Genomic DNA, 23715 nt, shown 5'->3' on the forward strand with positions numbered 1-23715 from the left:
TCGCAGCTAGGAACTGCTTTCTGAGGGCCTTTAAACGCCTAACTCCACCAAAGTGAACTACAGCTGTCCAGAGCAGGTAATGCTCTCTTAGCGGCTACGCCATAACTGTGCTGGTGGCCTTTTTGTGTGCCCAAGAGTCCAAAACAGGTAATGCAGCAGAGAGTTTTTGTGCAGTTGATAGCTTCCTTGTCATGGTTTCCTGACTGCAATCCCTGCCTAATTAGCTGGGATGCTGCCTCCTCTAGACTCTTGTGGAATGGTGCAGTCAAAAGCTAAGTGCTAGTAAAAGCTCCCATGGTTGATTGTAAGTCCGCTAGGCAGATTTAAGTTCACACCCTTAGTCAAACTCTTTTACAGATAGTGTTGGCCTTTTTCCCTGTCTTTCAATCTCACTGTTTCTAGCCTGGTGCAAAATGCTGAAGTGCAGGTGTGCCATTTATTGAAGTGCTGGAAAAAAACCAGAAGCTGAAATAAAAAAAAAAAAAGTGTGGGGGAAGGTCAGGCAAAAGGCAAGGCCGTGTTCATTTTCAAGACATTAAAAAGTCTTGCTGGCAGCTCTGTAATAGAAAAGCAGATTGTATGGTCTTGGCTGGAAGGAATAGCCCCTGCAATGGCAAAAAGTATTTGCAGTCCTATTGTCAGGAGGACCTGAAAGTCAGAAGCCCTCTCTATTGCTCAGGCTAATAAAAAAGCTGCATTTTGGCTTCCACAGCCTATATAGTAACCAGGCTCCAAAAGCAACATAGATAGTAACATCAGCATGTGTGGTATTTTGGAAACACTTTTAAAATTGTGGGGTAAATGAACAAGGCAGGGATCCCACCATTTCTTCAATGACATCTAAAAGTTTTGGGAATGGATCAGATTTTTTTTGCTTCACTTGAAATACTTTCAAAGGGCCAGGTTTTCAGAAATGACTAGGCATTTCTTGCCTGAGGAGTCTTGGATACCTACCTTGAGAAATTTGTATAGATGCATCCCCAAACCACTGATCACTTCTGAAAACATTGCCCTTCCCAGGGAAGCTTCTCCCTGTCCATCTGTTTGGGATCTGTTTGTGCTCCTGTTGCAGACATGGAGTTTTGCCCTCAATTTCAATGGAATTGTCATTTCCCTTGGCTGTCCCTCCTCCTCTTGTGTTCAGCAGGCTCAGAAGTGCTCCTTCACTAACTGCCTAACAGAGTCCTCCAAAAGGGTATTCTCTGATAATACAGTGGTTTTCAACAGAAAACAGTCTCACATTTTAATAACTGTATTAATAAAGCGAGGAAGCAATGTTCCTTTGCTGATGCACTGTGCCAGTGGGCCAAAGAGTTTCCTTTCTTCAGCTTTCAGAGGGGTGGCATCCCATTTCTCCAGTTCTGGGACATCCTTTGGGAACTGGGTTCATTCAGCATTGTTGCAGAACCTGCAGTATTTTCTTCTGCTTGTGCCCTGTAATAGCAACAGTAGTCCTTGAACTAAACTGCCTGACCAGCTCCATGCTTGCAACTTCCATTACGATACCCTGCTTTGGATTACTAGTTGTTTAAAGCTGTGGACTAGGAGGGCAGAAGAGAAAACCAGTGGGATGGTCTGGGGGAAAAGCAGCTGATGAAAAACATTTGCAAATAGGGGACATGCCCTAGTAATGAAAGCTGGTATGAGTCCTTGAAAGCACCATCTTGAGAAAAAAACACTGGGAAATAAATAGCTGTCTTCTCCCTAGTCAGTCCATTCTGATGTACTGTAATTTTGCTGAATGCCAAGCAGTACAAAATGGCTTTAAGGTGCTTGTACAACTGAGCCTTAGCTAAGGGAAAAATTACCTCATCTCTGTATTTCTAACACGTGCTGGAATTGCTAATACATTTACTAGTAGTCATGTTTCTTTTGGACCATTGAAAATCTTCGACCATTTTTACATTGCATTCCAGAAAATGGTCTGTAGATTTGCTCTTTCCTCAAGGATTGGTGATCGGAAGTTCATTCCTTCTTCTTTGTCCTCTTCTTTGTCCTCTTCTTTGTCCTCTTCTTTGTCCTCTTCTTTGTCCTCTTCTTTGTCCTCTTCTTTGTCCTCTTCTTTGTCCTCTTCTTTGTCTTCTTTTCTTTTGAACGTACAGGGAGTAGAAGGTAAAAAGAAAAACATACCTCTTAAAATGTCACAATTTTCAATTTTTATTTTCTGGGAGAAAAGAATGGATGTATCCCTTTTCCTGGTGCTAACTTGGAGTTCTTCCTTATCTTCTGCTGCTGTTTGTTCCGCTGAGTCTGTACGTTCTTCATCCCTTCCCATTACTGGCTTTCTGTGATGAATAAGTGCCTTTCTCTTGTGCAGAGTAAACCCTTTTGAGGCCTTTAAGATTTATATTGTTAATAGTATTTACATTCTGGCATCTGATTCTTGGTACTTGAAAATCTAGTAGCTATTTCTGTAGGGCTCAGCTCTTAATTTACTACAGTTTCCTCCCATGAAGAACCCTACTGCACAATAACAACATAATTTCCAACCAAGTCAGTTAAACTGTACTTCCATGTGTGGTATGTGTCTTTGCTGGCTTGCATGTTTTAATAAAGTTTTCTCACTGATATCTTTAGAGCTACTCTGATTTTACTGACTTGGACAGGAGTTGTATTTGCACTGTAACCTTCTATGGTAGCCTTTATTCAGAGGTTAAGTGCAGTAATTTGCAAAAATCAAATCTTTATCATGGTTTATTTGCACCTATGCACAGCTAGAGCCACCTCAGATTCTATGAAGAAGGCAGTTAAGAGCAGCAGCAGGTTGGACACTGAGTGACAGAGGTTAGGGGGATGCAGCATGTGGGCAAAGAGACCTGACCTACTCAGTGAGGAAAATAAAGAAGGATATGCAGGGAGAGAGTGGATTCCTTTGTGTCTTGGAAAATTATATTCCTTTTCTCTTTGCACTTAGCAATCTGATTTCATGTGCTGATCACAAGACTCATTAATCTGAAGGGCTGAAACCTTTGAGCCATGAGCTAGATGTTTGGAACATGATGAAAATGCCAAGACACACAGTATGTAATAGCTTTGTTACTGTGGTCAGGAGGATTTAGGTGGAGTTGCAGACACTGGAATTGAATTTCACAAGTTTTTACTCTTCATTTCAAGAGGATAATGGAACAGCACTGCATATCCTTTTCCATAACTGGCTGTGGCTTTCTCCTTGGCCTTTACCATTTGATTATTGGGTTTTTTGTGTGCTTTTTCCTCTTGAAATGCTACTGCTAAGTCCTTTAAAATTATCGTGTCTTTCAAGAAAAACAGTCAGGTCCTAAGAGGCATTTTTTGGGGGGGTGCGGGGAATCTGGAGTTTGTTTAAAGAAAAGGGATCTGAAGAAGATAAAGCAGAGATATCAGCTATGTGGAACTGATGATGCATTCCAAAATAGAATTGAAGAGCTATACAACTCCATGAAATGCTCCATTCTTTATTAGATTTTTCACTGAGAAATCTTCTGAAGGACCAGAATCGCACACACGTGTGTTATACATAAAACTCTGTAATGCATAAGAGTATATTTGGATCTAACAGTGCATGAGGAAGCCCATGGCACTCTCGTGGAGCAAGCAAATGACACTAAATTCCCTAGGTGGGAATCAAAGCCTTTCCAAACTAACCTCACTACCGGCAGATGTTTGAATTGCTAGTAATAGACATACACCCTTGCTGCACATACGGTGTGTGCTGCCTTGAATGTCTGTTTTCTTTCCACCCTTGGACGCTCCTGTAATTCTGGGAACATCCTGCCCAAAGGTGTCAATGTGTCTGCTCAGGTGAATCCGAGGAAAGAGATACGACAGGTAGATGAGAGCCTTAGAAAAGTATGATACAAAACAGCCAGATTGTCAGAGCTAATAGAGTGACAGCTGGAGTGTGAAAATCCAAGTGCTGCGCTGCAGTATCCCAGGGATCAGCCAGCCCTTTATTCAAGGGAAGGGGAGAGAGCAGAAGCAGCAGCAAACCTCAATTAACAGTTCAAGCTGACAGAAAGCATTATTTCTGAGTCAAACAAGAAAGAATAACTTGAAAAACAGTTAGAATAATGGTTGTTGTTTATGCACTACAGATGTTTCAAACCCAAGAGAACCTAAGGAAGTAGTAGTGCTTGTTAAAAGATGATGTAAAATGATTGAAAATTGCTATTAATAATGTAAGTACTTCTGTTAGGCAACCTGCTTCCTCGGAGCAGGTAATTTAATCGTATTGCTCAGGAAGTGCCATGGGTTTCTTTTTCCAACAGGTTTAGGGCACGGAGGGCATTTGGATTAATGAGAGACAGAGATGGTGGTAAAATACTCCATTATCCTTAGCCTTTGGTAAGCCTGGGTAGTTAGTGAAACCTTTGCAAGAAGTATCTTTCATTTCAATGTAATTGTAAAATAATTGTCTCATCTGGGAGGGTATCATCTGTGTTGATTGATAATACACAGGTAATACATGAAACATCTGCTTCAGAAGTATGTGCAGTAGTGTAGTTCTAACCGAGTTGGTCAGCTGAAGGCCCCATGATTAGGTATATTAAAAACCTGTACGAAACAGCACACACTAGCATTTGCTGTTCATCTAAAGGGGGGAAATTGGCCTCTTTGGTGCAGTTTTTGGGTGTCAGCTGAGAATTCCTTGTGCTCATTCGCATCAGAATCCCTAAGCCTCCTCGCCCTGACAATGAGAAGCACATCAACAGGCTGGGGACTTTGCTTTTAAGGATGAACTTTACAAACTATAAAAGAAACAACTTTCAGGGAAAGACAGAATGAGAAAGGAAGAAACAGTGATTTCTGTACTGAAGGAATAGGCTTGAGACTGAAGATTTTCCCTTTCCAGTTCTGTCACTGGCTTCCTATCTGATTTTTACCACCAGTATCTCTTTGCATTTCTACTTCTCATCTTTAACAAGAGAAATATTAGTATTTCCTTTTTTTCCTGCTTTTTGTCTGTTCAGGCAGCAAGCTCTTTGGGCAGGGGCCTCTCTCATGCTGCACACAGTAAGGTGCTTGGTTCTGTGGGGCCTCACGGGACTTGTAATACCAATAGTAACAGAGAGGCAGGAAGATGTCCAAAGGCATGTTTTTGGAAAGGTGGCCAGTAGTTTTTTGGTTTGTTTTTTTTTTTTTTCTTTTTTGAGGGGGAGAGAAGACTCCTTTACCTTAGCAGACAGGGAAGTTAGTGCATTTCTGAAATGTAGCTTTTAGTAGCTTGGCACAGTTCAGTGTGAGGCTCTGTGGCTTCTTCATGGTAGCAAGCCCCTATTGCATCACTGCTTGCCTTGTCATTGAACCCAAATCAGGTAGTCTTTCTGTTGCAGGGGATAATCTGCATTACTTTGTTAGAACTGAATAGTACTTGTGAGTGTTAACTCACAGCAGCCAGCAGCGTTGGTGGGGAAGTCGATAGGGTAAAGTATGGGGATGCGGTCAGTGTCTGATTGTGTCATTTGATGTACGCCTAGATGTGTGCTGGCTGTTCTCGCTCCCCTCAGCATGTTGAATAAATCTCTCTCTCTCACACATACACACACATGTATATCTAAACACAGGTTTCGGAGGTGTGTCAGATCAACCTGCGGCATTGGATGTTGTGACTTACAGTTTCCCTGGGCATAACTTCTGTGGGAAAAAGTTAATCTGCTAGATAGGTATGTACTTTTCATTTTCATGCATCGTGATGATACTGTTTTCAGCAGGGCAAACTGTGGTTTGCCCGGGGTCTGGTCTGTAACTGGAGCTGCATCTGCTGCTCCTGGGAATGCCAAGCTTTGCATCTGATCTGGAATGCCAATGAGCCCATATGAAGTTGTTAATGTCTGTGCGAGGTTTTTTAGTCCTCATTACCAACCTGATAGAAAGATAATTCCTCAGCTGCTGTTCCAACCTGTGGGATTTTACCCACTTAATTAATTTTCTTTCTTGTTAAAGAAGATCTCTTTTTATGCACAAGAAGCTGTGCTTGACTTGCTTTTGAGGGACTCTTCTCATGTCTGTATCAAAGGTACAGAGGTCCCAGAAGTTGGAAGGTGAGCCCTAGGGGCAGCGTGTCTGCGGAGGCTGAACTTGGAAGCTCTGCCTTGTGTGCTGAGGGCAAGCTCCTGGAGGAGAGCCAAGTCTCTGCAGCAGAGGGGACCCCTTCCCCGCTCCCCCTTTTTGCCACCACTCAGCAATAAAATGGAAGCTTGTGACACGACCAAAGGATAACAAACTGCATGCTGAATGCCTGCTGAGAGTTAAAAATGCCAGCCTACGCCACCCTCCCCAACCTTTCAGCGTGTCAGTAAGCTGTCTATGTAAATAAATACACATATCAAACAATAAGCAGATGCCTTTTTAACATGCAGCGTTTCAGGCTGAGATATTCCTTTCTGGTGCAGCTCATCTCAGCATCTGTCAAGCTAATGCCAACTCCACAGCTCCCTTTCAGTTGTATTTAATGCACAAAGATTTCTGTTGTGGTAAGTGTAAAATATAATGAGGAATTGGCTTGTTTTATGTCTGTTTTGGTGTTACTTGTGATGTATAAAATGTTAAAAGGGAACGCTTTTTGTTTCTCCCAATCTCTGTGTCAGTATATAGTGCAAACTCTTATTCCTTATGCTTGATTAAGTGGCTTTATACAAGCATGTGTATAATTGTAGAAATATACAAGGATAAAAAAAAGTCATTTGCAAAATATACAACCATTGGGATCCCAAAGCAAAAAAACATTGAAGTGGGGAGGAAGCTGTGATGAGGGTTGGACTTAAAATAAAAATTAAAAAAACCCCTTAATTCCAGCAGATTCTGTTGTACCTCTTAAATCAAACCAAACTCAGGAGCCACAGAGTCTAAAGCCCCAAGGGTGTACCTTAGTACAGTGTTGTGGAAGGTACACCCAAGAGCTGCTATGCCAGGTCACATCTTGTCTAAGCCAGGGTCTTGTCTCCAATAGCAGCCAGCAGTGAATAGAGAGAATGGAAGACCAGGGCAAATAACCAGGAGAAATTCCACGTTAAGCTTTCGTTTATTTTTGTTTTCATATTAAAAATGTATTGAGCCCAGATGACTCATAGTCTACTGGCTCTACTCCTCTTTGAAAATTCACCTATAGGGCTAAAGGAGTGTTGGATCCCTTGGTGTTGCTGTCCCTCTCTGTTCCTCTGCACCAGCCATGGAGAAGGTCCCTGGTTTTTATTGTCCTTATTCAAATTTCACACAAGCTTCTGCCTTTGCTTTAGTCAGATACAAAGGAATCACATTAACTACAATAAAAAATCAGACTGTTTATATAGGCAACAAGTCTTGAAGCCAGCTCTCTGTCAGGCTTTTCTGATGTCTGCTGAGAGAAAGGAGAATATTCCAGCTGCTTGAGACACTCTCAATTGGATTAGATATAAACAAAGCAGGGGCAGGGGAGAGGCATGATCCTGCACTAGAGAGGAGGATTTAGATGACCTGAGATACCTCCTGTTTCTTAATGTTCCTTGAATAGAGATGATTGAAATCTCTCATCTGAGCAAGTATGTGCAGAAGACAAAATACAATGTTAGTGACCCTAAATATGTTAGAGCTCTCTGCTTCTGATCACAGCGGCACATCGGCTGGAATAGTAATAGGAAATGAATGGGTTTTGCCTACATGGACAGCACTGTTCTTCCATAATGGAAAGGGAAAATTGGTACTAAAAATGCCATTGAATCAAATTTTTGATGATTCTTAGTACACCTGCCTGTGACACTTTCCATCTTGTAGTTTCAGAGCACTTTACAAATTTGAATAAATTAATCTTTTTTTTTCCTCACTGTCCTCAAAGACTGGGAGTTACTATCCAATACTGCATGTCTGAAAGTGCTAGGACTGCATTCAATAGCGTAGTTTTCTATTAGGCAGCAGACACTTTGTCCTGTGCAGAAGTATATGGATGTATGCATTTTCTACATGCAAGCACTTGCGCCTCTCAAATACTTGCCCTCCCCCTTTAAAGAAACGAGGATGTGGTCAGTATGTGTGTATGTGAAATGCCAGGTTGTGCACAGCAAGGAAGAAGCTTGTAAACACCCCCAGGAGGATGAAGCTCAGCTGAAAGTGTGTGAGTCCACTAGAGACACGGCCAAGGAGAACATCTGCTTGAGGACCTCTTTGGTGGGCCCTTGTTCTGTTCACTAGACCACATTGCTCCTCTAGTGCATGTAAGATGAATGACCATGATGCAGAGTGCTCCTTGGCAGGCTGAGGCTGGACACAGCGTGCAGTGCTCCTGCGTCCCACAGCCCTCTCTGTTGTCCTGGGGAAGTGTGAAATAGCGCTTCTGTGGAGGGGAGCAGAAGGCTGCTGACAGAGGGCCGATACTCACATGCATGGCAGGAATTTCCATTCATGGTGTGATGTTAGCACTTCCCAGCTATATAATAAGCCTATTAGTGGTGGTGTAATCTGCTGGATTGACAAATAAATGCTAACTCAGCTCAGTATGGCTGTCTTCTCCAGAGAGCGTAACAGAGGAGGGGAGCTTGAGATGTCTGGCTGCATCCCTGTCTCAGTGCCTTACAGGACTGCTGGATGGAGATGCTGAGAAAGGACCTTCTCCCCTAGCTTTTCATCTTGACCCTGGAGAAGTTACTAAGCACTGTGTTGCATGGGAGGCACTGGTGTTCCCTGATGCTGCATGTGGACAGTTGGCATTGGCTTTGAGGTGCTGGAGGGGCTGGGCAGTGCGGAGGGTTTTGGTTTCAAAAGAGAGCAAAGCAGCAAGGTAGACTAGGGGGGAGAGAAGTAATGCTATGAAATGGATTTGCGTGGCGCCAGCTTCATATCTGAATTGGAGCTGTCAGGGAGAATGAGATCCAGACTCAGTGCTGTTCTCCAGAGAGAAGCTGTTACGGAGCGATTGCTCTGTTAAGTGCTGGCTCCACCTCTGTGCCCCTGGTCTGGCTGACTTCTGCAAGGAGAAAACCGACAAGATCTGGCATGATCCCTCCTCCTTTCCCACTGGTCTTTCCTGCCTTTCTCCAGGCTCTGATTTACTTTCTTTTGCTTGCTAATTGCTTTCACTACCTGAGCATCTCTCACTGAACCCTTCTCCTCTTGTCTCTATTGGTATCTTCATCCCACCCTTACCTGCATCTCAGCTCCATCACCTTACCCTCTTTTTCATCTTCAATCTTTTCTGGCTCCCTCCATTCAGCATACAGTTTACTCTAACATCTATCCAGTAAGTGAACGTGTGTGTGCATATTTGCTGCATACCATACAGGAAGGTGTGTGTGTATGTGTCTTAAACATTTAACTACCTTTGATTTTTGTCATGCTATTTCATGATATTCCATTCTCTATTCTGGGACTTACCTTTGGGGGACTCACGGCATCTCTCCCTGGTGTTCCTGTCCTCTCCTGTTTCCCTGGTGACTCTCCCCTGCTGCATAGGGGAGCGGGAGGGGAAGATGCAGGGTAACTCTGTTGCTCCTCTCTTATTCTTCTGGAAATAGTCTTGTTCCTCCTCATGCCTTCTGGTCAAAGCCCTTTTCTGGCCAGTCTAAATGGACTGGAAAGTAAGGAGGAAGATTTTGCCTTCAGTCCAGGCCTTGCCATGATCTTCATGGTCTCTGCCAGATGCTTCCCCTCACCTCCTTCATGTGTGCAAGAAAGAGTTGATCTTTACCTAAGTGGGAAGAAGTGAGTAAAGCAAGATCATGACCTCCTCAGGCTCAGTATGGAGGTGTGTGTCTTACGTGTTTGTCATTGCTGTTTCTGACAGGTTGACCACCCTGGATCACGGTGCTAGGGACCTGAAACAAGGACCGACCGTGACTGATGCATGCTTAGTACGACCTGATTTCTTGAGAAGAACAATTATTTCTCTGAAGGCCTGTCCCCTCAAAGCAGCACACAGGTAAGGCAGACAGCGCTCCTGATGCTCAGGCTCTGCTGCTGCTGGGCTCTGGTCTTGCAGCGGTGGACTGAGCAGAGAATTTCTACCATTCCTTTGGCCCAGGAGGGGCTTTGTCACCTCTGTCTGGCATATTTGTAGAGGTGAAACCTTACATTGTATTTACAGCATGGGGAATGTTTTCCAGCAAAAATGTACTTTCAGAGGATCAAGGCTGCTCATAGAGTTTAGATAAATATAGACTAAAAGTGTGGGAGGAGTATGCTGAAAAAAGAAAAATGTTACAGATGGGGTATTAATAAAATAATACTTAGACCTCTTGTTCTAAAATAATTTTATATTGAAAATTGCCCTTATTTAAACAGAAAGCTTTTTAAGAAAAGGAATAAAGAAGTGTGTGTTGGGGGGGAAGGGGTTAAATAAGAAATTAATTAAATCATTTAGTTTTCAACTGGACAAGATGTTTCAGGTCATCCAAAAGTGAAAAAAACAAACAGAGAAGCCCTGCAGTTCAAATCTCAATGACTCACGGAAACCAGATCTAGAAGAGATGAGGCCCTTTAGTCCAAACCCTTAATCCCCTACTAGTATGTAACATCGTTCCCAGCAGTGTCTACCCGTCCTGTTTTAAATGATGGGATTTTCCCTTGTCCCCTTGGGATACTATTGCACAGTCTAATAGAATTAATCTGCTTACTTCTCTTTCAACCCCTGACCACTGCAGATGCAATTAGTAGTAGGCGATGGGAGGATTCTGTTTCCTATGCTGTATTATGAAGGCTTAGGGCTGTATTGTGTTAAACCAGACATCAGTTGCAAGCATGTATGCATGAGTGTGGCTTATCTGTCAGTACTCATTACAGCCCCATAAACGTCTCTGAACTACAGAGTTCTCAGACTCGCAGGAGCTTTTCTACAATAGTAATTCAGGATCTGATAAGGCACAGACTAATGTATTTGAATGCCTGTGAGAAAGACAGTATGATTGAAAACTAAAGTGAAATGCAAAGTCATATGCTGCTCATGCTAGAGACTCTCAGAGGCAATTTACTTCTCTGTTTCTGGAGCATTCGCTGGCCTCATTTTTAACTTCTCTCTCGGACAATTTGGTAGGAACTGTATGAAATAGCTTTTTGCCGTGTGTAGTGCTCCTGGATGTACCACTGCACCTTTCCATCTGCAAATTTCAGGCCTGTCTTAGATGAATATTGTGGGATTCTGCTGATGTTTACTGAAAGGGCTCCAGTCAAATAATCACATGAATATAAAGTCAAATAAATTGGAGCTGAAAAATCGTAGCTGATCTTATTTAGACTGTCTCCACTCAACAGAAAGTAGAGCTTCCTTCTGTGACATTTCACCTGTTTTGCTCCTTAAATTTGGAAAAGTTTTAGTAGTGGGAACTGTTACTCAGTTTGTAAAGCACAGAATGGATGGAGTTTTGACCTGTTTACACCTGGAAACTACAGTAACAGCTCATCTGTACAAACTCTTTGTGTGGGCACTTGTATTCATCCACTTCCAAAGTGAATTAAAAACCACATCCTACTACAGCAAGCAACTGCACTATAATTGCTACTGGATGTCTGAATGAGGCCGCAATGTGAAGCAGGGACAGGGTCCTGAAAAACTGTGCACGTGCTAGCCTTCCGTATGGGCCATGTCCAGTGGCGCTAAAGGAGATTACAATGCTGTTCCTTCTCCCTCCCAGTAAATCCCTGGCTCTAACATGCCATAGCTTTTCTGGAGCCTAAATAAAAGTTAGCCACTGGTCTAGTGTCTCATCATCAAGATAGGTTAATTAAGCCTATTACAATCTGACTAGATTGCCTGCATTTGTCAGATCAGAATTTCTTAAACACTGAAGATGGAGTTGCAAAGCTTTGATGTGTTCAGTAAGTCCAGTGCTAATTTGCCTGTTGTTTTTAATCAGTTGAAATTCTTTTCCAGCTTGCTGCTTGGCTGCTTCATGTGGTTTTGTAGCGTACTTTAAAGGATGGGGAGGTGGTGACTAAAGCAAGGTGTAATGACCCGTAGCACTTCAGATCATCTGCAGCTTATGTTCCCTGTCCCTGCTTTGCCAGTCAAGCTTTTTTCCCAGTGAAAGTGTCAGTAAACCAAAGCAGAAAGGTACCATTTCTCCTCTACTCTTTCCTTTTTTCTTTTCCCTGAAAGTTTATCTTGCTGCTCGCTTTTTAAAAGCACTGTATTAGCTGGGGGGGCTGTGTAGTAAAAGGCATGCTTTAAATACAGATGCTGGTGATAGTCCTTTCAAAAGCTGCATTTCTCAAGCTGGGAGCTATTGACCCCTTTCAGTGCAGTCACAAAGAAATCCAAGAGAAAATGGAGGGTGAGGGCCAGCAGGGAATATATATATATATATAATTTTTTTTCCCCCAAGTCGTCTCCTTACTCCACTCCCTGCCAGGCTGGCTATTGTTTGAGACTCCACATGGGATACCAGTTGCCATATAAGGAAAATGGCATCATGCCACATTCTTTCTAAAAATTGATTTTTTACAGTTGGCTTTTTTTTTTTTTTTTCTTCCTTACTGAAAGTTGTTCTGCTTTTGTGGAAGATCTAGGCAAAAGGAAAGCAGTAGGCTACAGTATGCACGTATACAGTCTTGGTCTGTGCAAAAGATTTTGCTGTGGCTCTTTTATCACGGTTTAGGTGATTAAGCAAAGCAGCAATAGCAAATGATGTTCAGCTAGTATGACAGGAGTAGATGATGTTGCTGTGATCATCCACAGTCCTCCTCGCCTTTTGATTTTTCTTGCTTAAGAGGATGTTCAGGCAGTGGGACAGAGGCATGGAGTGTCCCGTCTGTTCATTCACAATCTATCATTTATTCCATGTGTATTTCCAATCCTGATGCAAGCACACCTGGACTCTTACAAGGGGATCCTGCCTTTTGCTCCCAGGGTGTTCCCTACATGACTGCCCCTATTTCAGTGCTTGGAATTTTAAGGGGTGAACATCTCTTTCCACCAGAACTTTATGATTTGTGATCAAGAGCTGAGACAAAAACAGTGCTACTGAACCGGGGCTTCCGTTCCTCCCCATTGCCTGAAAACATGATTTATGAAATGGTGCTAATCTTGATTGCACTGTGTTAGATGAGGACATGGGGCTGCAGAGACCCGAACCCTCCTGCTCCCAACTTGTGTTTTGTTCATTCCTGCTGATGTGCTGAGTGAGTGACGTGCACCAGTTTGGGCCACCGGCTTCCTCTGCTCTGCTCAGTGACCGAATCTACTGCTGGGGATGACCATAGTCCAATTATCCCCAAAGGCAGCTGAAACATTTGAGCCCTCAGGAAGCAAGGCTCCATGCAGCAATAATTTAGAGGCCGAGGTGCTTCCGCAGGCAACAGGGGTGAGTCTGAACATGTGCCGGCTCAGGAAAAGGACTGAAAACACCCCAGAGGTTTGGGGTGTGTTTCCTGGTGCCACCATCACTTGTTGATGAACAGAAACTGCCCACTTTTTGGAATTAAGTCTGAACTCCAAACAAATCCACTTAGCGACTTCTGCAATGGAACAGCTGGAGCAACATGAGCAAAAATAAGGCTGAATCCCCTGACTCTGGAAAGCAGAGGCAGAGTCTACAGTGGGAAAAGCATAGACCTGGGAGCTGGGAACACAGCCAGCTCTTGGAGAGGAGTGAGCGTGTGCTTGTGCACGTGTGCGTAAGTTGGTCACTCTATCTCTTGTGTCCTCTTGTATCAGCAGCTGGGATACAATCTTTAGCAGTGCTCCCTGTGGTTGCCATCACTTCTGACTCCCTGCGATGCCCTGTTGATTGTCCCTATAAAAATCTGTTCTGCAAATGACAATGTTGCAGACTTCTTGAAAATAAAAGCAAAGAAACACTCCCTCTTAGAAACAGCAGCAACAAATTTTGGGGTTCATTTACCGCAGTCATGTCATAATACTCAATCTGTGTAATGCTGAGGTGTGATTACAGAAGTGGAACAAAGGAAAAAACTTTCTGTAAACACCTTGTTTGCAGAAAATTAATTGTTTGGTATTATCATCATCATCTGTGTATGCATTGGCAATAACATTTTTTCTTTTTAAAATGTTGAGCAATTGGACAACTTTTAAAGAAATTGCAATTTTGTGAAAATAGAGTAAGGACTTTTTAAAGATTCAGTGTTTTTTATAAAAGCCTGGAAATGGAGGCCGCATTGACCAAAGGAAGCAGATATCATATTGAGAAAGTTCTAATTTTCTTTAATTTTTATTTAGACTGAGTTAAATTGTTTGGAGAGGCCGTGCTACTCTCTTATCTCTGCAAAATCAGTCTCCAATATAATAGATTATATTTTTCTGTATAATAGATTGTGCTTATACTAGATGTGCAATTGTGGAAGCCTTTAGGGCTTTACTAAGATGCTTGAGTTTGCACCAGTATGGCAGGGGAATGTCATAGAATCACAGAATGGTTTGGGTTGGAAGGGACCTTAAAGATCATCTAGTGCCAACCCCCCTGCTACGGGCCGGGACACCCTCCACTAGACCATGTTGCCCAAAGTCTCATCCAGCCTGTCCTCATGTAGCTTTTTCTTCACAAAAGATAATTTGGTGCCTCCCAAATGCTGTAGCATCAAGGAGATAAGGAGATAAGGAGATAAGGCTCGCAGTGAGTGGTGTGGAACGATGCGACGCCCCATGTGCTCAGTTCTGAAATTACCAATGAAGCAGCTAACAACTTTACATGCCTGTTGTTGGACGTCTGAGTTAACATTGTGCAGATAAATGGGACGCTCCTCACCCAACAGCTATTGTTTCAAGCTCTCTGCAAACTCCCAGGCCTCGTGTTTTGATTACAGTCTGCTCACATTTGTAACTGTCCTAATAGCTGTCATGGCCAACGATGATATGTTTGTTGTATGCACATTTATAAGTGAAGGATGAGCATGAAGGGTGAGCATCAGGTCAGCGATGCATCCAGAGGGCAGGCAGAGGGCGTGTTGCCAGCACCATTTCAGTTTTGCTCCAAGCATGCCTGGCACTGGCCAGCAGCCACCTGCGAGCTCCAGGAGCTGAGGAACCCTGCTCAGGATCTCAGCTGGGGTAGCAGGAGGTTTCAGCTCTTAATTTCTGCGGCTAAAGGTGCTGTAAGCTAATTCATCAGGCTGTAAGTGGCTGCTGCTGATGTGGTGCGTGTTTGCTGCTTCTGTCTCTTAGGGTCTAGAGGTGACACAAATAGCCAGAGGGCTCAAACATCGCTGTAGCTGACTCTGCCAGAGGTGGATTGGCCTTCTGAGAGGTATTGCCCCAGAGACTTGGAGTTGGTGCTTCTGATGTTAACCATGGCGCACATGGGGGCTGGTTTTGGCTGTGCATGTTTTCCTAGGGAGTCAGGAGCTGGTGTGACATGTAAATAATAATGGAGGAGGAAATAAATTGTCATTAGAAATATATCTCTATCAGTTCCCATCACTTAGTTCTAATGCTACAGTCATAATTCAAAGCTTTTTTTGCCTGACTATATCACGGCTAAAGTGCTTTGTCAAGTAAAAATAGGGTTTACCCCAATGTGACAGGGCAGGAAAGCAAAGCTCCCTTTCATCGCCATGCTGAGTTCTGGGTGGAGTGGCTGAGATACGGTGTCACTCAGAAGGCTTTGCATCGCTTATTTTGAGACCCATAGAAAGAAGTACATTTGCTTTTGATTTGCGAATTTTGAAAAATATCGAGTGAAGCTGGGGACTTAGTGTAAGAGCTGCTAGAATTATTCTCTCACTGTAGAGATTTCTCAGGAAGCAGATATGTAAGAGGGGTATATGTGCATGTATTTGAAGCTTTTTTTCCTTGAGCTTATGAGTAAGAGCTGGGATCAGCGAAAGGTGATAACTGTTAAAATCAGTAATAAGGATAGTATTACCCTGTAAGTAGTGAAATGGGTTTGGGGAATTTTGCATTCAATTACTAGCTCTGTGCCTAGCCGGCATTCTGACAGTGGGAAGTAGCTTGATTCCTGTCTGCCTTTCTTCCCCATCTGTATACAGCTGGTAAGTTTTCTCTTGTAGGAAAAGGTAATAGAAGTATTTTATTTTGTGTAGAAACTGGCTTTGTGAAACTTTGCATTCCTTCTCAGAGAAACCTGCAGGTGAAAAAGTTTTCATTCTGGAGGATTTATCTTCTTTTTTTTTTTTTCCTGTTGCTCCTCCTCTCTGTGACAAAGCAGGAATGGGGAAAGGAAGAAAAAAAGGAAACAGGTAATCCAGAAATTCCCTTTCCTCACATGAAAAACTGCCCATCAAAAAATGTCTATGCATCTTACATTAAAAAAAAAAAAAGAAAAACAGTTGAAAAACTTGCAGAATATGAAAAAGTTTATGCCCTTGAATGCCCTGACCTGTTTTAAAGCTGAGGTTTCTTTCTTGCATTGCTGTGTCTATTTACTTCAAAATCTTGAGAGCTTTTTTGGAAGAGGAGCTTCCATGTAGGTCAGCCGCTGGACAGGCTTGTGCACAGTAAAGATAATGATAATCTAATGGCTGATTTGTCCTTTGTAAAATGGCTTATTCTCCAGTTAGCTTCTAATGGCTGTGAGCTGACCCTTGGCAGACGTTATAATTGTTGACAGTACTGGCAGATAAGAAACCAGGAACTGAACAGCCTTGGACATGCTTGTGCTGGACGGTCAGGGCCGTTCTCCTCGGTAACGCGTTGCAGGAGCTGTAAGGTAGAGATGGCATACAGGCATTTTGTGGCCAGATGACATGGGGGAATATAATGGCAGTGCTCTGCCTGTATTTTAGCTTTAGTGCCTAGCATATGGAGGTCTTGAGCTGAACAGGGAACTGTCTGCAGCTGTTACTTTTCTGAAAAAGCAGAGCACAGCACATGTATGAGTTGACCAACCTGCCCCAGCAGCATGTGCAAAAATAAATAAATTCCAAAGAAGTATGTTTAAGCAACATAAGCTTCCTTTTTTAATAATTTGTGGAAGGTTAATATTCAAATTGCCCAATGCTCACCAGGTGCTAATTTTCAGACTGGCTGTAGCACTGGCTTGAAGTTTTAAAGTATATAGGAGCTTTAACAAGCTCAGTCCCTGTGTGCTGCATGGCATGAGCCAGCCCCTGAGCCCAGGAGGGTAGGAGGCAGCTTTTCCTGGGAACTGACTGTTCTGTAATTGCCATCTCAAACTGTTCTGGCAACTTTCCCTGGTGACTGTTGATGACAGGATATTAGAGTTTATGGCTACCTGCCCCACTGGTTTCCCCATGTTCTGCAGGAGGGGTGGTTATTGGGCGTGGGCATTCCTGCCTACTGTCTGGGTACCCCTTGCTGATGCTGGAGAGAGACAGACAGACACCAGTGCACTACAGATAATGTGTATGTCAAGGCAGAATTTGTCACTGACCCTCTCAAACTGACCTGTACCATTTATAACCTTTGTGCCTGCAAAGTACATCCAAGAGTACATTTCAAGGAGGCTAAAAATAATATCCTCAATTTTAAGCTATTTCTCCCACAAGTATTCAGTCAACAAGAAGAAAAGGCCTCAGTTTGTCCTTTTTTTTCCCATGCCTAAGTGTTCAGCTTTCAAAATGGAGCTATAAGTTTATTGCAAGTTATTGGCCTGTTAGTTGAGTTGGCTTAGTGTATGGATCACGTTACTGGAAAGTGGAATCACTTGCCAGAACTGCCTTTGCTTTTCCATTTCCCTTTCCATCTCCCAATTCTGTTTGTTATCTGGTAGCACTGAAGGCCAAACTCTCACTGAACTGATTGGAACCAGGAGCTGGCGTTCTGCTCTTCCATCTCCTCCTGCCAAAAGCCAGTCTACAAAATAAAGACTATATGTTCAGACTACTTACATGAATACAATGTATTGTCATTTAAAATACCTGAGGATCATTACAGCAAAGCTGTGATTCTTCTAGTGACTTAGTATGACCACATGGTGGATAAAGTTGAGTATATTCAACAAGTCTGTATCCCAGGAAAAGCGGATAAGTGATAGTGGCTTTTAAAAAGGAGTAATGAAATGCTTTTTTCTTTCTTTTTCTTTTTCTTTTTTCTTTTTTTTTTTTAAGATGTAGTTGGAAAATACTTACTTGGAAAACTTCAAACTAGCTAGATGTAAGTGTAAACCTGAATCCAGATGTTTAGGACTAGCAATATAAATCCCTAGAGGTACTCAATAGCCCTGAGTATTAGGTGTACAGAGCTAAAAGTGCTGCTTTAACTATTTGGGATCTTAGTCCTTTACTATGTGTTTTTTCTATTGATCAAGAAAAATGGTAATTGATTAAAAATGTAGCAATCTGATATTTCTTCTCCTGTGAATAGAAAATCAGCTGTGTGTACCAAATCTGTGGATCACATCTCTGTACGAGATCTTTTTTTTTTTTGCAAGACAGAAATTACACAAACCTTTTTTTTTAAAATCTTCACAGAGACCATAAATCTTCATAAAATCAAGTTGAAATTAAGCAAGTAGTTTCAGTCAACAAAAGGGTTACATATATATTTGTAAACATCAAAATCTTCCAGATTTTTTTATGCAACATATTTTTGTTTTAGAAATGCCAAAGCTGATCCTTTCAACATTTAAAAATAAAAATCACAATTTCCTATTAAAATTTGATCCAAGCTTTTTATAAAAAGAGGTTTTGCTTTGTTTGGTGTGGTGTTTGGGCAGTTGGAGGGAAGGTTGTGTTTTGTTTTGGTTTTTAAGTTAGGAAATGTAAAAAAAATTAAGTTTCATCTTGGGTTGAACAAAACTTTGGGGAGTTGATGTGAAGAAATACCTTTATATTGGGGGTTTTTTTTGGAAGAAAAATCTTCCGGTTCAAACTGAAGCAATTCTACACCTCTGTTTTTGGGGTTTGGTTTTTTTTTGTCACCCAAACAACAAAATCTGTTGATCTTTCTGATTATACTGATGCAGAGTAATTTTTCTTGTTTTTTGCTAATATAAAATTTGTTTGTGCTCTGTTATTGGAAGAATTTGGGGTTTGTCTGACAGGAGAGCAACCATTAGGGAGTTACTCTTACTTCTGCTGATGAGTTGCTTTTGTCGCTTGTAGTTGCAGGTAGTCTGTTTGCTGTAGCTTTTCTTGTTCCTATTTTCCCATCCACCTCTGAGTTACTGAATACTCTCAGCTGCAAGTGAAGGAATAAAGCATGAGTGCTCATAGTTATCATTAAATGTTTTCTTTGCTAGTTCTTTTATTGTGTCCCAGCGACCGCAGCTGAGGAGTAAAATGACTGCCCTCGGCACCAGCAGTAGGCTCTATTTGAAACCTCCAAAGAATATTGTTTATATTTTGCTCCTCTTGCCTGCATCCCTTGTATGATGCCTTCCCCAATGAGCAGCTCTCTCCTCCCCATCCCAAGTGATGCTATTACTGAGGAATGTTGGACGGAGACCATTATACACATACTGGAGGTGCCCCCAGATTTGGGGTTTGAGCTTGATTTAAAGGAGAGGAGATGCGAGAAGAGAATGTTGGTTTTAGCAGGGACCCAGGCTGTAGTGCTTTGCAGAACTGTTTCAAATATGCTCATCAGGCAGGGAGGTCTGTGGGTGCAGGGGAGGGCTCGGCGAGCTTTTCAAACATTTCCATGCACTGCTCAGGGCTGCTGTCCCAGGCACGTACTTCGTTAGTGCTTCTGGGAGAAGCATTCTGGGAGTAATCTATCAGTGTTGCTCTGGGTTTGGTCTCCGTCTAAGCTGCTCTGTCGTGTCTTTCAGTGCTGCTCATTTTGGTTTTAATTTCTGAACAAGGGATCAATTTGCACAGACTAGCACCAGGCAGAAGAGTTTGTTCTTGCAATGGGCTAAGCCATCTGGCCTTTTTCTCTGAAGCACTTAAATGGGTGTTTAAAGTTGTAGGTCCTGAAGAAGCCAATGGTGGTAGGGCTTTCCTGAAGTGTGATCTGAATGTCTCAGTGGCTTCCTTGATCAAGATTAAGTTGTCCCCTTGATCTTTGCTGTCACCTCTAATCTGGAGCACTCCTTATCTCAGAAGGGACCTCTCTGCCTCAGCTTTGCAGAGGTGCCATGTCTCTGACTTGGCCCTCTCCCCACCTTTTTTCTGTCTTTCCTCTGCCTCCAGATTCTTCGATGCAACTCAGCTCTGGCACAGTCAACTGCTTATTGTCTTCTTGCTTTTGCTGAGGTTATGTTGCAAAGGGCTTTTTGCAAAAAGGGCGCATTGGGGAGAGAAAGGCTGTAAAGAAGATTTATGTGATTCAAGGTAGTCTTTATATGTCTGAGAATTTTGGGGGGAAAGCTGTAAAAGATAGAGAACCTTGCCTCCCCTCCAAGTGAATGGTAAACCGAGATTAAAATCGAGAAGCACCCAGTACCAAGGTCTCAGCTCATACTTCTGACTTAAGCAAATCATTGTAAAATTGGTGTAGTTGGCTGGGGTGGACACACCCTGAATTGCAAAGCATCTGGCCCTCTGGCACTAGAGCTGCCCTTCACAGCAGTAGTGGGACTTGGATACTATGAATCCTTGAGGATACCTGTGTAATGTGCACTTTGGCTGGTCCCTTCTGATGTTTCATGTCATTGCTCACAAAGGAGCAAAGAAGGACTGTACTTATTTTTCCTGAGTTCAAGTGGAGGTGATGCTATATTCCAGGAAGGTAGTTCTTTACCTCTCTTAATGAGTAACTTTATACCATGCTGTCTCCTGCAATAACAGCTGTTGCTAGTAGAAGGGAAAGAAGGTATTTGCCAAGGCAGTGAGGCTGTATAAATTGTTAAGAGAGGAGGGAAGGCATGGGCAGGGAGCTGAGATTACAGTAAGAGCTGTGAGAATTCCCAAGTTCCAAAGAGTGCCTCTGATTTTAGCATTTCATGCACTCCTAGGTAGTGTTTGTTTAACGCTTCTAGTCGTGGTAAATGAAAGCAAAAATCCTGACTGGATAGTATATCAGTACTGGGATGATGAGGAAGCTTAGACTATCTGTTGTGTTTGCTGTACAGTGTTGTATCATGAATGATGTTTATGGCTAAGATCCTCAAATGCTGGCACAGCATCAAGTAAGGTGGGAAAGGTGCCATTGTAATCTCTTTTTCATAGTAGACACAGGGTTTCTTTGAATTAAGTCTAATTTGAATCAGAACATCTTCATGTGGTAATTTGTTGTACACTTCTTTCTTCTATGATCATTCTTCCCTGTATATCTGCAATTATATCACATCCATCTGGCAGCTCCAACAATTATTTGGGAGGCAGCTGAACACTACAGAAGCTCTATGAGTATACTTCCAGATCCCTTCATCCTCTGCAACTTATGTTCTGAATGACAGTGGCCGGTAGATCATATGTGAATTGAAGATGCTCAGGGACCAAGTTTGTGTGGTTTTTAGCTCATGTCCATAACTTTCTTAGTTCAGGGTGTTCTTTGTTCTTATCTCAAATACTGAACCTCTGCCAAAGTAAAACCATCCCAATCTCTGTCAACATCAGCTGTACAGGGGAGGAGAGTGGAACAGAGTGTCGTGTGTAAATCTGCCCCAAAGCACCGTGAATGAAGTCTGGATGTCACTGAAGTGAGCGTCAATACTCCCACTCACCTCCCTGGCGCCAGAAGTTTATCCCCTTACCGATGAAGAACTTTTTCCCCTTGTGAATGTAAGGATTGATGGATCATTTGTTCTCAGCTGAGCTTTTCTCCCACAGACCGTTTTTGAAGCCTGGTGATGTGTGTGCATGTCTGTTAATCATGACATTGGTAGGTTTTGCCTGACCAAAAGACAGCTCCAGGAATTCAGACTGCTACCTATAGGTGGCTAGTAAATTTGGAAAGTTCCTGCAGTAGGAGGAGGTGAACCTAGGTGAGAGCATACACAGCACTGAGAAATAAAAAGTCATAGTAAGTTTTACAGGTTGTCCCTGGCACCTTCCCAGCGAGCAGTGCCGGGAAAGCAGGTAGCCCCAGGGAGACCTGAGAACATGCTTTTGTTGTCAGAAGGTAGTTAGAGATCTTGCTTTATTCTTTGCCTGTATTCTTTAAAATTGCAAAAGCTCCTTCTCTCCCGCACTCTGTGAAGTCGGAGGGGGAGGGGGTACCTGCCCCAGCTGGTCCTCCCGTGCACTGCAGAGGTTTGCAGAGCCTCGGCAGTGCCCGTTGCCTGGATACAGGGCAGCCCTGCATCTCAGCCCCCCAGCCAGCCCTGCGAAAGCAGGGGGCTGTGACAGCAGAGATGGGGGAATTAAGCCCTGCGTGCTTAGAGGTAGGAGCATTAAGTCCACCTGATGCAGCTTGTAAGCTCAGGGTTTCCTTTTACTTTGCTGCTGTTATTATTATTAATCATTATTATTGATAGGAGAAAAGTGCAACCCAGCTGCTCAGTGCAGAGAACTGAGGGCTCCTGCAGGGTGAAGAGCTTCATGCCACTTAAAAACCCAGCCATTGTGCTGTCTCTTGAATACTCATTTTATTTCGCATGCTTGTTCTGAGCATCCTGCTGTTGCTCACACTACAACTGCTGACAAGTAGCCTTCCTGGCAACACAGCATCAGGGCCTGTGAGCTGCCTTCCCTCTGGCTGAGACCCTGGGAGAACAATATGAAGACGACAGTGACTGTTGAATATTTAAAATAAAGTATTTCCTCTTAAACATGAAAATGCTTTTTGCACTTCATGCACATCACTGCTTGGTGACAGCAATTGGCCAAGTCATGCATTATTCCTGTGTTCGGATAGGATGATGCTAACTGCACTGCAAGAACTTTCTCCGCTCTCCTTGGCTGACCACATGAAAGCTCATCGCTAGTAGGACGCCCTGGTAGGACATGCCTACATGTATAGCATGTGTGTAAATGTCTATGAAGTTTACCAACTAGGTTCAGTCAAAAATAATTTTTAAGCTCAGTTACTTTAAATTTGGGCTTGTTCATGTTGTAATGCAACAATTTTTGCTGTATGTGTCTGTAGAGCACTGCGATGTTTCAAACAGCATTTGGGAACTGTGTCGGTGAGCTTTAGTAAAGTGACAGTAATTAACCTTCAGATTGAGATAGCACGCAAGACCTCTAATAATGAGCCAATGTCCTCTTATTTGAAGCACTGTAAATTTGCAGGACAGAAATATTATCTGATCTATGAACACATACATTCAACTTTAATATAAGATGAGAAAACAAACGAGTATAATGCAGCAGGAAGAAATGAATACCTGAGCGAGGCCACATTGAAGTTAATGACCTTTCTACTGACCTTACTGGGCACTGGGTTTGGTCTTAAATAGGTTCCATGTTCGGCTTCTAAAAGCATATTATCATAATTTCCATGACATGGAGCTTGACAGTAGACAAAGTTTATCCTACATGAAGACTGGCTCATCTTCATTGCTGAAGGAGGAGAGCACCTAAGTTTGAGCTAATATTAGAAACAAAACTGTTGGAAGACTGAAAACTTGGACAGTTTCAAGACAGATAGCAGAAGGTCAGGAAACTTGGAGCAATTTTTCCTAGGTCTTTAGAAAACATTTTTTATGAAGGTATTTGCATCTCTGCAAAATCAGTGCAAAGTGATTGATGATGCAAGTGTATTTTTCTGATATTCTAGTTCACACTTTCTATTTCTATTTACACATGTATGAAGAATGGCAGAGGATGAAAGATGCAGCTCACTGAGACTCCTTGTGAGACGACCATTGAAAAGCTGTGCTGAAGATTAGAATCTGCTTTGTCTTGGCTCTGTCTGTGTGTGTGTATAAATATACATATATACATACATATATATGTATGAAAATATGCACACAAAGCCACTGATTGTCAGCAAATAACACTGTTCACAGAAGCTTAGTATCTGCTCTAAGCAGAAAGGACAAGCCCCTCCCTCTCCTACTGAAGGCGAAG

General features: G+C 42.7%; 1 protein-coding gene across 2 annotated transcripts in view; it reads left to right on the forward strand.

The window, feature by feature from the left end:
• Positions 1-23715, forward strand: part of TSPAN18 (tetraspanin 18) — a 126632-nt gene that overhangs the window by 55097 nt on the left and 47820 nt on the right. Inside the window, exons 1-2 of one of the 2 annotated variants that reach the window (XM_054826636.1) lie at positions 5542-5642; positions 9731-9865. The gene's annotated coding sequence lies outside the window, so the exon portion shown is untranslated. Of the gene's footprint in view, positions 1-5541; positions 5643-9730; positions 9866-23715 lie in introns of those variants that run through there. The other variant, XM_054826635.1, reaches the window with a different exon arrangement.

This window comes from Grus americana, chromosome 5 (genome assembly GCF_028858705.1).
Source record: "Grus americana isolate bGruAme1 chromosome 5, bGruAme1.mat, whole genome shotgun sequence".
Lineage (NCBI taxonomy): Eukaryota > Metazoa > Chordata > Aves > Gruiformes > Gruidae > Grus > Grus americana.